The sequence below is a fragment of the Lipotes vexillifer genome, unplaced genomic scaffold (genome assembly GCF_000442215.2).
Source record: "Lipotes vexillifer unplaced genomic scaffold, Lipotes_vexillifer_v1.1 scaffold998, whole genome shotgun sequence".
NCBI lineage: Eukaryota > Metazoa > Chordata > Mammalia > Artiodactyla > Lipotidae > Lipotes > Lipotes vexillifer.
The window spans coordinates 274,893-290,876 of NW_006781565.1; the positions used below are offsets into that span (position 1 = coordinate 274,893).

Sequence of the window (15,984 nt, forward strand, 5' to 3'; positions counted from 1 at the left end):
CGGAGCGGCTGGGCCCGTGAGCCATGGCCGCTGAGCCTGTGCGTCTGGAGCCTGTGCTCCGCAACGGGAGAGGCCACAACAGTTAGAGGCCCCTGTAACGCAAAAAAAAAAAAAAAGTAATCAAAAACATCATAAAGTCAACATCGTCACAGAAAATTATTCTGCAAAGACATGGAATCTTTGATTTCTAGGTAGATGACAGAGATGGTAAATAATCTTTCACGTTGTAAACGAGGGCATTAATAAACCAGGGAAGCAAGCCCATCAAAATTTTAAGAGTTCATAAATTTATTTTCAGACTGAGATGCTTTAAACCAAGGCAAGGGGCTTCCCTGGTGGCGCAGTGGTTAAGAATCCACCTGCCAATGCAGGGGGCACGGGTTCGAGCCCTGATCCGGGAAGATCCCACATGCAGCGGAGCAACTAAGGCTGTGCACCACAACTACTGAGCCTGCACTCTAGAGCCCACGAGCCACAACTACTGAGCCCACGTGCCACAACTACTGAAGTCCATGCGCCTAGAGGCCATGCTCCACAACAAGAGAAGCCACTGCAATGAGAAGCCCACGCACTGCAGTGAAGAGTAGCCTCTGCTCACTGCAACTAGAGAAAGCCCGCACACATCAACACAGACCCAATGCAGCCAAAAATTAATAAATTAAATAAATAAATTTAAAAAACCCCAAAACCATGGCAAATAAAATGTACTTTTCTTGAGTTTTTTCCTTCATTCTTATTCTGACTGTAACAAACTCTTATTTTGGGATGAAACTATTCTTTCTCCCTTGAAAATAAAAAATGCATAAAGTTGTTTTTCTTCATCACTATTGTTCTTATATAGTTTTAACCACTTACATTACCATTACTTTTAATCAAAGTAATTAATTTCTGTTTTATAAAGAAAACTGACCCTAGTCGTATACAAGCATTTTAGCAGGCCAGAAAAAGATCTTGAATACACAAAACACAACTTTCTACTGTCACCCAATCCTTTTATACCTTCTTAAAGTGGCAAAAATGACCATGTTTATTAAATGACCCCCAATATAACCACTCTATAGCATATGAAAATGAAAACAAAAGTAAATAAATAAGCAATACTTGTGTCCAGTATTTTCCTTTTATTGGCTCAATTAATATTAGTTCAAGGGATTTCCCTGGTGGCGCAGTGCTTAAGAATCCGCCTGCCAATGCAGGAGACACGGGTTGGATCCCTGGTCTGGGAAGATCCCACATGCCATGGAGCAACTAAGCCTGTGCACCATAACTACTGAGCCTGCGTTCTAGAGCCCGTGAGCTACAACTATTGAGCCTGCATGCCACAACTACTGAAGCCCGCGTGCTTAGAGCCTGTGCTCCGCAACAAGAGAAGCCACTGAAATGAGAAGCCCGCGCACCGAAACAGAGTAGCCCCCACTCACCTCAACTAGAGAAAGGCCCATGTGCAGCAATGAAGAACCAATGCAGCCCAAAATAAATATAAAAAAAATAAATTTATGTAAAAAAATATTAGTTCAAGGTTTTAAGTTTCCTAAAATATTGAAAATTATGTGTAAGCTGATGCATACAACACATAATTTTTGTTGATATAAAAAACTGAGGAAAAAAGTCAAGGTTCTGTTGTCAATTAAGGAGCAGTCTGGGAGCAAAGAAAAGATGGGTTTAGGCATAAGCAGCCCAGGAGGGAGACTTCTCTTGCAAAGCAGTTTCCCTGGCTCCCCCAGGAAAGTACACTGGAGCATCTTGGTGATGACTGATGAAATCCTCAAAATATTGTCAAGTGGTAAATTGATGACTCTCACAGAAATTTAAAATGAACATGCACCAAGGATGTTATGTAATTCTTTAATTAATGAGGGAACCAGTAAGATGTCAAAATCAGTTTGAATCAAGATTTGGCTTACAGTAGTTTGTAGTCTCTTTGAGACAAAATTTATTTGCATAGTTATGAAAAGGAATCATTTGCCCTGTTGTGGAAGAAGACATCTGCATTACCATCCATTTTCCACAACTTAACCTCTAATTCTAGAGTTGTGAAACAGCCTCGTCCACCAAAGGCAATCAGAGGTGCACAGCCCGTATAGAGTTAGACCATCCCTGACAATCACACTAGGCAAGGCCAGCATTTCACAGAAGGTCCTCTACTAATCGCTTTTCTTCACTTTTGAGACTTTCATGCTTTTTTTTCCCTAGGAGCTTTTTGAAGGGGTTAAAAGTATCTGTGTGTGTGTGTGTGTGTGTGTGTGTGTGTGTGTGTGTGTGTGTGTGTGTAGTGCGGGCAGGGTGGAGCGGTGGAGGGGAAGTATTAACATATTGGAAATGAGATCACATTCGGACAGTCTTCTATGCCATGCCAAAAAATTTACTCTGTGTACAATGATAAAGTTCTGAAGCACAGAAGTGACATGATTACTTTACATATTAAAAAAAAATCACCCTGGTCTCAGTGGAGGATAGTTTATCAGGCTGGCCCTTGAGCCTATGCTTTTTATTTTTTATTTTTTGACTGCATTGGGTCTTCGTTGCTGTGAACGGGCTTTCTCTAGCTGCAGCGAGCGGGGGCTACTCTTCATTGTGGTGCGCGGGCTTCTCATTGCTGTGGCTTCTCTTGTTGCGGAGCCCAAGCTATAGGTGCACGGGTTTCAGTAGTCATGGCACGCAGACTCACTCAGTAATTGTGGTGTACAGGCTTATTGCTTTGCAGCATGTGGGATCTTCCTGGACCAGGGATCGAACCTGTGTCCCCTGCGTTGGCAGGCAGATTCTTAACCACTGTGCCACCAGGGAAGTCCCTGGAGTATAGTTTAGAGAAGAAAGAGATGGAGGTGTGAGTCCAGTTAGTAGGTTGTTGTGATGGTCCTGGGAATTAATAGGAAGAGGATGAGATGAGGCATATCCCAGGTAAAACGAAGGTAAAACCCACAAGTACTTGGCAAGGTAGATTCAGAAGCCCAGAGATAAGATATGTCCAAGACTGCTTAAGGTTTCTTGTAGGTTACTTGTAGCCATTGTTGAGTCTGGGAATACAGGAGTGACAGTAGGTCCCAGAAGAAAAGGTTCAGTCTTAGCCACCACGCTGCCCGACTGAAGACCCAGAATCCTTCAATGACAACATCTAATAGAGAGAGGAAAGGGTGGTTGGGATTTAAGGAGAATGATCAGGGCTGGGATGAGGTATCAAAGCCAGAGTGGCTGGGTGGCTGGTAAGGGAGACAGAAGCAGCTGGAAAGTGAATTGTGGCAAAGAGGAAAAGGGGCCATGAAGAAAGCTGAGAAGCACTGGTCATAGAGGTGAAAGATCAGTTCCTTCCTCCGACCCTTTATTCTACCACGTGTCACATTTACTCTCACTTCCTGCTTTTTGGAGGCTATTTGGGGATATGTCTTCCTTAACCAACTGTATTTGCCCCGTGTAGCTCCAGGACCTCACTGAGAACCTTGAACACAGCTGCCATTCAAGACATGTTGAGTAAATTCATGGAAAGAACAAGTAAACAAAGAGGAAACTAGAGAGGAGTGTTGAGCCACAGAGGAGAAACTGGGAAAATGGTCTGCTAGAAAGGTCTTAAGAGAAGCATCAGGATCACATAGAAAACTGTGTGGGTGGGGCCCGGAAGGTGCCAATAAAGATGGGGTGAACAACTTACGCCACTCTCGTGGCCACGTGCCCAAATGCAGCCCCTTGCAGTCAGCCAGAGCAGTGCTGCCTGAGGTTGGGCCACAGGCCAACGTGTTGCCTTCTGACCACACGTGTAGCGAGCATCCTTGTAGGGAGGCTCCCCTGGAAGGGACCTGGTCTCCTTTTGGATCTCTCGACATCGCTAGTTGATTGATTGCCCAAAGAAAGCACAGACTCATTATCACCAAGGAAAATATCCAACTCACCAAGACATTTAAGTTCCCACTTCTGATTTCACCCCTCTGAACAGGATGACCACTAGATTCTCTGTCAATGGGCACATTCACTCACCTGCCATTTCCCCTGCCTGCTCTCCTGTTACTGTTTGATGCCTTTCTCACTTTATAGTTATTGGCTGGCACTATAGAACTAGTATGTAAAAGTAAAATTTTTATATTTGTCAGTTGCCAGCTTTTTACCATGTCGCTTTTTTTTTTTGCAAAAGTTGACTTTTGGTACTTTATCCTTGATTTCTGCCACATTAAAGTCATAGGAGCCAGGGGTGGGCCTGAGGCGTTAAGGGTGATGTGCTCTGCCCTGGATGAGAAAGAACCAACACCCCATCTTATTCCTCTAGCAAAAGTGCAGTAATGTATTAACTTTTTTTTTTTTTTTTTTTTTTTGGGGTTACGCGGGCCTCTCACTGTTGTGGCCTCTCCCGTTGCGGAGCACAGGCTCTGGACGCGCAGGCTCAGCGGCCATGGCTTACGGGCCCAGCCGCTCCGCGGCATGTGGGATCCTCCCGGACCAGGGCACGAACCCGTGTATTTTGCGGTACGCGGGCCTCTCACTGTTGTGGCCTCTCCCGTTGCGGAGCACAGGCTCTGGACGCGCAGGCTCAGCGGCCATGGCTTACGGGCCCAGCCGCTCCGCGGCATGTGGGATCCTCCCGGACCAGGGCACGAACCCGTGTCGGCAGGTGGACTCTCAACCACTGCGCCACCAGGGAAGCCCCTGTATTAACTTTTTAAACATTCTTCAGCTAGCGCTCATCGTCCTACTATGGTGGAGAACATAATAAATATTAAAGCAACATTTTCCAAATACCTCAAATCTCATCCCAAATATATCAATAAGATCAAATACTTTAAATTCCTTCCATCTCTTTTGATTACAAGGATCCCTTTAAACTGCCAAACAATTTAGGGGAGCCTCACAAGAATGTCTGAACTTTAGTGAACATTCTGATGCTTGAGAGAACATTACGACCAAACGCTCTTATGAATTCAGTAACTCTGAATTTACAATTACTTAATCATACTGTTATAGACGGTCACACTATTGGTCCAAAAAAAATCAACCTCCTGGTTTAGTTTCCTGTCACATTGACCCTGGATGGAATGACCTGCTTGGCCAAGGGGACATCAATAAACTTGACACAGCAATAGCTTGGTAAGTGCTTGCCCTCTGGGGTTTGCCTTCTTGGAACCTAGCTGCCATCATGTGAGGAAGCTGTCTAGCCTCACAAGGGGAGAGAGAGGCCCACCTGTCCCAGCTGAGCTATCAGTCCAGTCACCAGCTGATTGCCAGCTGAATGCAGCCACATGAATGATCCCAAGTAGAACCAGCAGGACAACCGAGGCAACCAACAGAATCATGAGAAATGACAAGGTCATTGTTGTTTTAAGCCATTAAGTTTTGGAGTAGTTTGTTATGCAGCCATAGATAATCTAAATACAATGGTATTTACATAATTTGAAACACACTAGTATGTAAATGAATAAGGTGGTTCATTCATTCATTTAATAAATATTTACCAGAGCCTAGTAAGTACACTTTGTCCAGGCTACTCTCAGGGCTGGCTCAGCATAAGGATCCATGTATACTTGATAATAACCCTGTGGCCCCAGAAAGTCTGAAATCACAGGTAGGGAAGGAAGTCCCAAGTTAGGATAATATTCTACATAGAGTATTTTCAAAGTTAGGTAGAAAAACAAGAACAGCCTCCCCATCCCCACCCCAGGTCTGTAATGAGAGCCGACCCTTTAACTGTGGTGGTTTGATCACTGGTCTGAAAATAAAGACTTAGTTGTGGTTTTGTATCTGCCTGAGCTAATCATTTCTCTTTGCTCTACCCACGATTATTTGCTGTACTATGAGTTCTGTCAAACAGTTTGTCTTTAACAGTGACTAATCTTGTGTCAATGTAGCCCTTTACAGTTTACAAAGTGTTCTTCATTCTACAAAGCACTTTCACATTCATTATCTCATTAAACCTGGGAACAACCCAGGGAAGTTTTTTGTTCCAGGCCCCTTGGAGCAAATATGCATGTAGAGGGTCAGTGCAAATCTGTCACCACGGTTGGACAAATGGTTTTGAGTGCAGACCTTATGAGCGGTTGGGCATTTTCATAAACCTGTATTAAAGATGAGCTCTCATAAATGACATCATAATACAATTTGAAAGGTGATACTCCTTTATCGATAGTGTTAATGCTTTTTCAATTAGAATTTTAGATTAATTTCTGTTTTGTTCTCTGGAACTTTTAATTAAGAAAGAAAAACTTTAACATCTCACATCCTTCACAATATACATTAAAAGTTTGGATTTTTCTCTCTTTGAGGCCCCTGTTCCCCCGGGGATATTTTAGCAAGAAGAATGTGATTCAAAGATTTCCAGATGTTACTTTTCAGATGCGTCTCAGCATGCATCTATAAACCATCTGGTGGCAGCAGCAGCTGGACTGGCTCCAACTGTAAATGTACATTCAGGTAAATGGGTATTAATAGAAGAAATTGAGCTGATGAGTGGTTTGTCAATTAAGTTTGTGATATTGTTTAATCAGTTGTTGAAATGAGCTCTCAGTAACCAAGACAGGCTTTCAAAATTCTATAGTCGGTTTTCCTTTTTGCTCAAGATGGGTATTCCTTACGTGGATATTCGAAATCCGTGGCTAGGTCAGAAACTATTTGTGTTTAGTCTTAGAGTTAACTCTGCTCTATTTACGTGTTCCGAAGCATCCATAGTATTGATTTTACAAATATGAAAATACTTTTGCATCCCCATGCCCTTTCCAACCAGTGAAAGAAAGGACTGTCTCCGAAATGTGCTGGGGACAAACAGTTAGTGGGTATCTGGGGTGCTGGTAAATGTATATCTTGATCATCTGGCTTCTGAGTCAGGAAACTGCTTAAAGCATAAGTGAGTGGCAACATTCCCTAGTTCCTGGAATGAAAGATTATATTCCCTAGCCATCTGACTCTGGGACCTTCAACAGGGTAGGATCATCTCATGAATTCAGCTCCATTTTGGGGGAAGTTTTGATGATATGCCAGGGGCTGGGCTGAACTTTTCCTAGCTATAAACTAAGTTTTAACTCTGCAAATTAACAACAGTAACAATAATTAGTAAAAAGTATGAAAATTAATTTTAAACATTTCAGGGAGAATATTCCATCTACATTTAAAAAATTACTTCCAAGCACCTCAAAAGTAATTGATTTCCTGATTTAAAGATGGTAATAATAGCAAACATTTATTAAGCATTCCTGTGAGCTAGGTATTTTGCTACTTGATTTATATAGATAATCTCATTTAATTATCACATTGAACCGATGGAGTTCTCTCATTAATCTTAACTGTATAGAAGAGGAAATCAAGGTGCCGGGTATTAGGAAATTTGCCCAAAGTCATAGATCATTTAAATGATAGTTGAACTGAGATTGAACTGAACTAGATTGATCTAAAACCCCACATCCTTAAATATTTAATTATAATGCTACTCAGTTATTGCTATTCATTCATTTATTTGTTCATTCATCCAAGAGAAGCTTTTTGAATACTGGGGAGTCACAGTTTAATAATGTTTAATCTCTCCTCTCAAGAAGTTTACAGTCAATGATGAGACCACAAATAAAAGACAGAGTGATATATACAACAGCAGATATATGCAAAGTATGCTATGGGAACACCAAGAAAGGGGGTTTAAATCGGAATAAATTCTTCTGAGAGCAAAAGTCACGTATGGAGGAGTATGTGATGGTTATAGAGAGAAGAGGGGAAGGGCATAGCAAGAATATTCAGAGGCATGAGACAGCTAGCCATTCCGGAGCCCACCTGGACCTCCTAACCTTTCTTCCTGGGTCTCAGAATTTTATTCATCTTTAAACCTTGAAGCAAAATGGAAGGACTTAAACATGAAGGCAGAGATGGAGACAGGCTCAAACTGTATGTTAGAAGAAATTATTTGGAAAGCATCATGGAGAGTGGATTTGAGAGGGGTCAGACGAGAGGCAGGAGAGTCTCTAGATGATCCAGGTCACAAGTGATGAAGGCCTGAATTAAAGCAGTGGCAGTGGGAGGTGATAAAGCGGTGGGATCAGCCAGTCTTGAAGACTAGTTGTATTTGGAGGGAAAGGGCAAGGATTGGGTGGTGAGGGAGAGGTACACCTAGGAGGAGCCAGTAATTCCTGGCTGGAGCAGCTGTGTGAATGGTGGATGCCCTTCTACAATGCCAGCCTCACAGGGGCAGAAGGATGAGGCTGGGTGGAAAGGTGATGAGTTCAATTCTGGTCATGGTGGTTTTCAGTTCGGGATGGGGCAGTGGCTAAGCTAGTATTTCATAAAGTGTTTAGAGCAGTACCTGCTACAGAGTATATAAGGATTTGTTGAATAAAAATTGAGTTCTCTGGTAGACAGTTAGATACCATATATGGTTCTGGAGCTCAAAGAAGTCTGGGCTGGAGACACAGGTCTGGCACTCATCAGAATAAAAATGGTAGTGGTCACCATGGGCCTTCCCGAGGGTTTCCAAGGGTGTGTACAGCATGAGCAGAGGAGACTGAGGGGGAACGGACAGAGAGGCATGAGAGGAAACAGGAATAAGTGGTGTTCAGAGGCAAGGCAAGAGGAGACTGCAAGAAAAAGAAAGTAATTAATATTATCAATGACTCACCAAGTCAAGATAAGATGTAGACCAAACATTGTCCATTGGATTTAACTGTATGGACATCAGTGATCATAATGAGAACATTTTGGTGAAGGGAGGTTGGTCAGCAGTAAGGAATGAGTAAAAAAAAGGAGACAAACGGATGCAGCTAAGATAACTTCCTCCCAGAGTTAAATGTGGAATGATAGAGAAAAAGGGCAAGATTTGGAGGTAGATATAAGATTGAGGAAGGTTGGTTGGTTTGTGTTTTTAAGATAGAAGAGTCTTTGAGCCCCTTCTTGGCCGAGCAGGGTGAGAGGAAGAGGAGGGACTGATGGAACATGAAGGAAGAAAGAGATGGTCCCAGAGTTCAGAGGAGAGATGAGCTATGGATGGCAGAGGAGGACCACAGGATAGGGAGATGGATGCAGATGAGCAAGTGGTAGGGCTGGAGGAGAAACATGTCCACCCAATTCAAAGTCTCTTGCTCAGTTCTTATCTCTGTGAAAATATAGATAGTTCGGCACTGTACTATTACCACTCCTTCCTTGCAGGCAATGTCTTCACTTGCTTGTGTTACACAGGGATGGGTCGGTTTACCTCTTCCCTCTCAGGATGAGTCTTTTCTATCTTCTCCTCAGGTGCTTCTTTTTACCTCCCAGCCCTTGGGTGTCCCCTGAGGAGTCATCCTTGGTGCTGTTTTGCTATATCTCAACATTCTCTCTCTGCACAGTGATATCCATGCTTCTAGAGTCACCTGCCACCTGCCAGCCGGTGTCTCTACCTGAATCTCCCCATCTCAGGTCACTTCTCTTCACCGAGCCATTTTATGCACTTCTGCACCGCTGCAAGATTGATACATTTCAGGAGTTCTGATCTGGTCCTTTCCTTGATCAGAAACCATTGATGACCAAATCCCAACCAACCCTTCCAACCCTACTTCCTGTCACTTGGAGATTCTGCCTGACTCACTCATCAGTACAGGGTTCTTTGTTCCTGACACCCCTGTGACTCTCAACATCCTTGTTTTTAGTGTATTTTATCATAATAAAGTATTAAAGTCATGAGAGGCAATCAATCTAGCAGGAGAGACTGGATTGCCTCCTTTGAGCTATCCGGAGATAGCATAGATCTAGGAGATGTGGGGCTTGGCTGCAGAGGTAAAGAATGAGGCAATAATGTGGAGCCAAGACCATGGGGATAAAGAGTAGAACAGCAAGGGGGAAGACCCAAGGGGAAAGAACTCCCATGCGCCCTTGCAAAGTACAGTAAGCCTTACTTCTGACTCAAGGGGGACAGCAGAGCAATGCTTGTTCTGGCCTCTGGATCCCTGAGGGTATCCACGGTTGACAACAATTGGCTCCTTCTGTATGTATTTTCCACCACTGTGGGTAGTATGAGTAGGGCTAGCCCACCCTCTGTTTAAAGTAAATGGCTCACTGTTCCTTGTACACACCACGCCAGACTCTCCCGCTTCTATGTCCTCACTCATGCTGTTCCCTTTGCCAGACACCCTTCACACACTTCTCCACATCTGCCAATCCAGTCTTCAAGAGCAGACTCAGATGCCATCTAATGAATGAATATTCCTATCATCTCCCTAGGGTAGCAACTTCTCCCTTCCCTGAACTTCTATTTTGGTCAAAGTCACCTAGAGGTCCATTTTTTGTTTTTCAGAACCAACGGTTGTTCCTGAAGAACCAGGAATATTCTTTATTCCTCAGCACCAGAGGGGCAAATGGAACTGGGGAGTGGAAAGAGAATAGCCAGCTCTCCTCTTCCCCGCCCCTCCTCCCCTTCACCCCCATACCTTGCTAATCACAAAGGAGAGCACTCTACCTTACAAACATGGAGGTCTGGCTGATCACCATCTTAGCCCTGGAATCAAATTTAGCGTCATGATTGGGACTGACATATATACGCTAATATGTATAAAATAGATAACTAATGAGAACCTGCTGTATAGCACAGGGAACTCTGCATAGTGCTCTGTGTGACCTAAATGGGAAGGAAATCCAAAAACGAGGGGATATATGTATATACATGGCTGATTCACTTCACTGTACAGTAGAAACTAACACAACATTGTAAAACAACTATACCCTAATTAAAAAAAAAATTAGCATCAAAGGAGACAGAAGGTGGGTATATGTGGCGGGCAAGCTGGGAGTGGGGGTGGGTGGCAAGTAGTCTGTTCTAGATTTTTAAAAATTTAAGAGACATAACAACCAAATGCATCTTTGATTGGATACCTATTCCAAAAAAAGTTACAAGATCTATTTTGGAAATAATTTGGGAAAATTTGACATTAAGTCGGTACTAGATGATATTAGGAAATTGTTCATTTGGTTAGTGTATAATGTTAATTTAGTTATAAAAGAAAGACTTCTCTTGGAAATGCATGTTGAAATACTTTGGGATGAAGAGTCATTATCTCTGCAGTAGTTCAGCAAATATATATATATATATATATATACATATACACACATATATAACATAATATATAAAATATATAATATGTATAATATATAATATGGCAAAATGCTAACTAGGTGGTAGATTGTTCATTATATTGTTCTTTTCCCTCTTCTGTAGACGTAAAATTTTTCATAATAAAAGAAATTAAGTAAAAGAGTAGAGGTAAAAAGTGACACCAGACTTCTTGGCCAGGTAGAGAGAAGAAGCCAGGACTAGGATGGACCGGACTGCACCATCATGCTGAGAGATAAGTGGTCTCAGGTCTGGGTGCAGAACTCCTCACTGGAGGTAATGATATTTCTTTCACCTCAATGGTGAGAAGGGAAAATGAAAGGGGATACCTTTATTCTTTTTTTTTTTTTTGCGGTACGCGGGCCTCTCACTGCTGTGGCCTCTCCCGTTGCGGAGCACAGGCTCCGGATGCTCAGGCTCAGCGGCCATGGCTCACGGGCCCAGCCGCTCCGCGGCGTGTGGGATCTTCCCAGACCGGGGCACGAACCCGTGTCCCCTGCATCGGCAGGCGGACTCTCAACCACTGCGCTGCCAGGGAAGCCCCACCTTTATTCTTTATTCATTAAAGAAATTCATCTAACATTTGGTAAAAAACCTACTCTGTTCCAAGTACATTCACAGATGCCGACTTATGTAATTCTCACAATAATTTTGTGAGGCAATTTTTGTCCTTATTACTTTCATTTTTATAGGTGAGGAAAACAAACCCCAAATTCAGTGATTTTATTTAGATCCCAGAACCAATACATGGCAGAGCGAGAATGTGACCCCAGTTCTGCAGATTCCAAGTCTTATGTCATTCTAAGATCCTTTCATTGTCTTTTCCTGGGGAATAAAGGCCAAAGTCCTCGGGACAGAGCCATTAAGCCCATGGAGGTTGTCTTGGGTGGATTTGGGGGAAAACAGAGAGGCCCCTATTTGGGTTAGCCCTAGTATCCTTTGGGTATGATACTTTGCAAAAATAGACCATTGGGCCTATCTGAAGGACCACAGTATTTCCTGGTTTCATCCCAACAGCCCCTGAAATTGCGAGTTTGCTAACTGCGGTGTAGAGAAATGTTTGCTGATCCCTTGTCTAGCCATCAGGCCAGCATGTATCACATAGGGACTTCTGTGGTTGCACCAAGGGAGCCCTATTGGTGCTCTCCAAAAGCAGCAAGGAAATCCAGCTGCCTTTGGGAGTCAGGTTCTAATGAAGGAGAGATTTCTGAGTCAAAGCAGACAGTAGACACTCAACCACATCAAGGAAGAAACAGACACAGGCAGAGGTTGAATTGCAGTACGGGGGAATGGTGACTGATTAGGCAACCGCAGGGTGGGACATTCCGAGCTCCTGGGCTGGAGCAAAGCAGAAGAGTGAGGCTGGAAGGTGAGCTGAAGCAGGCAGGGAGGCACAAATTGTCAGGATCTGTGAACATCTGGGGATGCTTAATCGGGAGGAAATGTAGACCTCCCACACAGTAGCACATTTATGAGCTCTGATTATACACTAAGGCACAGAAAAAAATAACAGAAACTAGTGCGCTGGTAAATAATACCCCTCCTTGATGCATAAAACCTGCAGCTTTCTTGAATCTTTCCCTTTCACCACGTTTAAAAGGCAAATGATGCCAAGTGTATCAGCGTGACAGGAAGGGGGCTGAGCTCCTGTTTAACACTGACCGCTCCTGGGAGGCCATGCCAAGTAGGAGCCTCCTGAGCCGCTAAAGGAACTGATGGCCCCAAGATTCCTCTGGGGGACCTGAAAATATGTCACTCAGTCCTTTAAGTCTCAGAACCAGTGCAGGAGTTGGGAGGCAGGGTGGGGCTGGAGGGTAAGGGATGAGGGCCTCACTCACTCACTTATTCACTCACTCATTCATTCATTCATTCAGTATAATGTTAAAAATGTGTGCTCTGGCGTCAGCACATCTGGATTTAAATCCCAGCCCCACAGCTTGAGAGCTCTGTGAACTCCAGCCAGTAACTTAGCCTATTTAAGGCTTTGCTTTCCTCATCTTACAAAGGGGTCCTGTTATGAGGAATAAAATGCGTGGTAATACGATAATGCCCCCACTGGGCAGGCACACGGTGGGTGATCCATCGATGTATGCTATAATCGTTGTTGAGTCTTTCGATAAATACGTAATGAGCCCTGGGCTAGTTTCTGAGGGAACAAAGATGGTGACTTTGGGGGCATAATTTTACCCCCACTTGTGGAATGAGACATTGGCCAAATTTTTCTTCCAGGCTTCGATTCTCCTTCCCTTCTATTTCTATTTTTCCCACTTTCCCACGTTTGGAAAACTTAATGGATGTGTTAGGGGAGCCACTGACCAAAACCACACTCCCTGGCCAGCCCCGATAGTAACCACTTGCATGAATTCTCTTACAACAGGAGCTCCTGGTAAGGAACGTGAAACTAAAAAGCTACCACCGGGCTTCCCTGGTGGCGCAGTGCTTGAGAGTCCGCCTGCCGATGCAGGAGACGCGGGTTCGTGCCCCGTTTCGGGAAGCTCCCACATGCCGCGGAGCGGCTGGGCCCGTGAGCCATGGCCGCTGAGCCTGCGCGTCCGGAGCCCGTGCTCCGCAAATGGGAGAGGCCACAACAGTGAGAGGCCCGCGTACCGCAAGAAAAAAAAAAAGCTACCACCAACCAGAATAATTCAGGAAAGGTCAAAGGAGAGAGGAGACACCAGTCCATGTGTCCTACCAACCTCCTAGAATTCTCCTCGCTGGAATCCATCTTGGCTGAGCGATGTGCACGCCACCAGGAAGGACCCTGAATCAGAATGATTGGCCAGAGACAACCCGGAAACTAACCCCATCACCATAAAACCCGAGACGGCGAGCCACGTGGCAGAGCAGTCCTCCTGGGTTCCCTTTCCCTCCTGCCCTCCGCCTGGGCGCCCCTTCCCAGTAAAGTCTCCTGTTTTGTCCGCACGTGTGTCTCCTCGGACAATTCATTTCCGAGTGTTAGATGAGAGCCCGCTCTCGGGTCCTGGAAGGGGTCCTGCAACAGATGGAACAAGGGAGAAAGTGGGGTCTGTGGTCAGAGAGGTGATGAGAAAATGAGAACATTCTAGAATCCTCTCTGTGCCTGGCACACAGTAGGGACTTGGTTGTTGAATAATGTGCCTCCAAATTCTCAGAAGGAGAATGGAAAATTTAATCCAATTTTCCTGGTGTTTTTAATTAAAATGGAGTTACTCATTTGGAATTCAGGGGTCGCAAACTGGACCAATGGATCAGGTCTGGTGCAGTGATAAGTTTTGTTTGGCAAGTTTTAAAATTGGAAAATTTCACATGAAAACCTGGATTTCTGGCTTCTCCTGGAAAATGTGAAGATCTGCAACCCTGAGCCTGCATTCCCGTGTGGAGAGGGAGTGGGTGGAGGCTGCCACCATTCCAAGGGACCCTCCTGCCCTCTTCCCTGCGGCACCACCACCCCTATCGTATTACAGCATCCCTCAGCTGGGGCACTACCTGTTTATACACTTTCCAAGTGAGCCACGACTTCATTTGCTCGTCTTGGCCACGCTTGACGTGATCACAGTGAGGAGAGCAGAGCTCAGAGGACTCCAGGTGCAGCCCTTTCTCAACCCGGCGCTCTCCCGCTGCGCTCCTTCCGGTGCTCGGGCTTCCAACTTCCATGACTGACCTTTCTCTTTCCATGCAGATATGTTGGCCCCTTCTCAACAGTGCGGACACCGCCCTTTCCTTATGATTACTCCCCCTCCAGACAACAAGAAAACGACTGAATGACAATTACTGTGACATCTGATACAAGGGCAATTTCCCTCTGGCTAGCCAGCCCCTGGATGGAACATAACTGCACATTCTTTGCATGCCTTTAGCATGACTGAGGGTGATCCTGTAGTGAAGGCTTTGCTGAGAGATCAGGACATTGAAAAGACACAGACCTACTAGAGAATGGACTTGAGGATGTGGGGAGGGGGAAGGGTAAGCTGGGACGAAGTGAGAGAGTGGCATGGACATATATACACTACCAAACGTAAAATAGATAGCTAGTGGGAAGCAGCCACATAGCACAGGGAGATCAGCTCGGTGCTTTGTGACCACCTAGAGGGGTGGGATAGGGAGGGTGGGAGGGAGGGAGACGCAAGAGGGAAGAGATATGGGAACATATGTAAATATATAACTGATTCACTTTGTTATAAAGCAGAAACTAACACACCATTGTAAAGCAATTATACTCCAATAAATATGTTAAAAAAAAAAAAGTGAAGGCACAGGGGGCTCAAACATGATAGAGTATGGTGGATTTCAAGCCCACTTTGTTCTTTTTTTGCCTGCGTTCTTTCATTATACTTTTATTTGTTTATTTTTTTACCAAATGAACTCTTACATGGGGCCTGATCAAACCAGAGCTTCACCTAGCAGTACTTTCTTGGATTCCTGGGGGCCCAGAGATCGTAGATTGAAAAACACTGGTCTAATCACACTGTCTCTTTTACAAATCAGGAGGCAGAGGCCTGGAGTGGGACAGCGGCCTGTCCAAGCTCACGGAGGGAGGAGCTCGCAGAGTGGATTCAGAGACGCCTCATGCCGGGTCTGGCACGCTTTGCCCCCCAGCCTGCTGTCCTCGGGGCAGCTCCCACAGCAGTGGCACTAACAACTGGACCCCTGGGTGTCACTCCTGCTGAACCGGAGCCTTCACCTTACAAGCACTCAGGTGGGGTCTCTGTCTAGCTGAGTGACGGCACTTCGGGAAGTGTCACTGAGTTTCTGAGTTTGGGGTTCTTACAGTCTGAAAGCTGCTGCCTCCCCGGAGCAGCCAGCCCCCCAGATGGCCCTAGTGATCCTGCGTCCTGCTGTTCACACCCTTGTGCAGTGCCGCCCCACACTCTGCTAGCTTGGTCTTTGGCCCAGTGGAATACGGCAGAAGTGACGGGTGTCACGTCTCAGATTAGGTTAAAAAGACACAGCAGCTGGCATTTCTCTTTCCC

At 44.9% G+C, this 15,984-nt stretch overlaps 1 pseudogene; it reads right to left on the reverse strand.

The window, feature by feature from the left end:
* The window catches only part of LOC103085240 (40S ribosomal protein SA-like), a 42,936-nt pseudogene extending 28,268 nt beyond the window's left edge, over positions 1 to 14,668 (reverse strand).
* Positions 14,669 to 15,984: the final 1,316 nt, after the last annotated feature.